Here is a 2,284-nt window from a genome sequence, read left to right as displayed (position 1 = left end):
CTGAGGGGCCATGCCAAACTCAGAACATGAACTGGGTGGCTGAGGACCGTAATGTGCCCATGGTGACCAAACACCGTTTTGTACTCTGGCTGGGGACCCAATTTAACAGGGCTTCTAGGTGCTACAGGAGACTTTTATTTTTCCCAGCTATAACGTCTGCACCTGCACAAATATCTAATGGAGTCTTATGCCAATATCAGTATTGACCGATGCTGTGCACTGCACTGCAGAACCTACTAGAATTCAGTGATGGCAATCAGACTCTACAGTGCCAGCTTGTGTCTGCATAGAATGATGGAGTGGGTGGAGAGAAACGAGGGAAGAAATCCTCTCCAGCCTCCCTATAATTTTCAGCTATTCGCCCCAATGGGAGCAGCCAAGTGTTACAAAACTAGGGTTATTTTAACCTCCAGGAACACATTTACATATTCTCTTAATCACAGCAAAATAATACAAAACATGCATATAATGACCAGCCTCTCTGGGGAGGGGGTTTGCTGTTTTCCTCTTTCATTTGCCAGATGGGAAAGCTCAGGTAAAGATAGAATCAGAGAGCACCCCAGTGCTCCAGGTCCTTACTCACTGCTGAGGTGAGGGTGGCATATTGGGGTGGTCTGCCTAGTGTTGTTCTCTGGGAATAGAAATAGGCTAGGCCTGCCCCATTCTCCCAAAGCCCACATGGCCCTCTGTTGCAGCTACATACTCCTTACTCACAACCTGCCTACACCATCCCACCCAGTGTGCCCTAGACCTGCAGGGCACCCTGTGCACTGTTCAATTACACCATGCTGCATAACACAGCCGCCAACACTTACCTGTAGCTCAAAGGAACCAGCATGGGCTCCGCTCTGCCCCCAGAGCTGCTACTGGACCATTCCTATAGCCACCAACCACCCCAGGCCCCTTCTCATGCATTCGGGGGTGCTTCCTTCAGTGCTCAGCTCCCGCCCCCCTTGCTCATCGGCTCTGTAGCACCAGGCAAGCTGAGCTGGATGTCTTAGACCAGCCATGATGACATGATGAAGATAGTACTGCCACCACACACTTACACATGGCTCATCAGCCTGGCCATCCAGAGCGCTCCCTCAACCCTCAGCCACATCTGCTAGTTCCTTGCTGACTACTTCCCTTTCTACAAACACAGCAAGGGTGTCTTTTATCTGCCACATAAAACCATTCAAAGGCTGCTTTGAGAAGTTGCCCCTCGAGGAGTCCAACCCAGGGAAAGGTAATTCCTGGACTCTTTATCCAAACTGTGAAAAAATGTTCAACTACGGAAACTTTGGTCTGAAGCCAAAGGGCTCTTCTGAGGCCAATAGTAACCTCACTGTGGCTATAGGAAAATCAAAATCAGAAGGGCTGTCCTCAAGACGAAGAGTGAGTGGGAAGCCAGAAGGAGAAAGCCCCTCTGTGCTGAGGCCATCTCAGTTACCAGAGACTCCAGAGGGCATCAAGATTATGTGCTCCTCTCCTGGAGCATCCCCAGGCATCTCTACTTCTGTCTCAACACTTTCCTCAGCAGCCTTAACACTAAGTGTAAACACCAGTGTGTGAACACCCTGAGAGGCATTCCAGGCAAACAACACGACCTGGGGTTACCCAGCTGCCCTCCAGCACATTCTCTAATACATCCATCTCAGAGAGCTCTCCAGACTCCATGCAGCTGAGCACTATGGTGGAAGCAACCAGCTATCTTCCTACTACAGCCCATTCCCTGGAAGCAGTGATGGGGACCAGAGTAGCCCATTCAGCAGCCCCTTTGGACATCTACAGCATGGTCAACAGCCTCATCCAAACTAGAGGTGGCTCTGAAATGTAAACAAAGCTCATGGAATTTTCTCAAATGTGCCCTTGAGATCCACTGTGAATGTAGGCTCAATTCAGGAGGGTCTGGGATGAGACTCAGCTTCTGCATTGATGTCTGTGAGTTCCTGGATGACTTTACAGACCATTGCTTATGCTTGCAGTAATCAGAGGAGTTCTTATACCACAGCAAATTGTTCCAGGTTTCCTTGGCTCTCTGACTTTCAGAAGATGCAAGGTACCTTACTCAGTTCTGGGATGGTAGGTAGAACGCTGTGAGGAATGCATATATTGTACTACTCACTTCTATATTATAACAGCAAGTTCAAATATATACAGCAAACATGACTCACTCAATGTAAGTAAACTAACATGGGCAAACACAAACTACACCAAACTAAAATCATTTTAGTTTCACAGTTCGGATAGAAGGAAATACAGAAAACTATCTCCATCTTTGTCGTACATGACTGCCCTGATG

The 2,284-nt window shown here is 48.2% G+C and overlaps 1 pseudogene; it reads left to right on the top strand.

Annotated features, from left to right (window-relative positions):
* The first annotated feature begins 836 nt into the window (after nt 1–836).
* On the top strand, nt 837–1,819 carry LOC100753769 (annotated as a pseudogene).
* Nucleotides 1,820–2,284: the final 465 nt, after the last annotated feature.

This window comes from Cricetulus griseus, chromosome 10 (assembly GCF_003668045.3).
Source record: "Cricetulus griseus strain 17A/GY chromosome 10, alternate assembly CriGri-PICRH-1.0, whole genome shotgun sequence".
Classification (NCBI taxonomy): domain Eukaryota; kingdom Metazoa; phylum Chordata; class Mammalia; order Rodentia; family Cricetidae; genus Cricetulus; species Cricetulus griseus.
The sequence above is the reverse complement of the archived record's forward strand: the minus strand, read 5'-3'. Positions and strand labels throughout refer to the sequence as shown.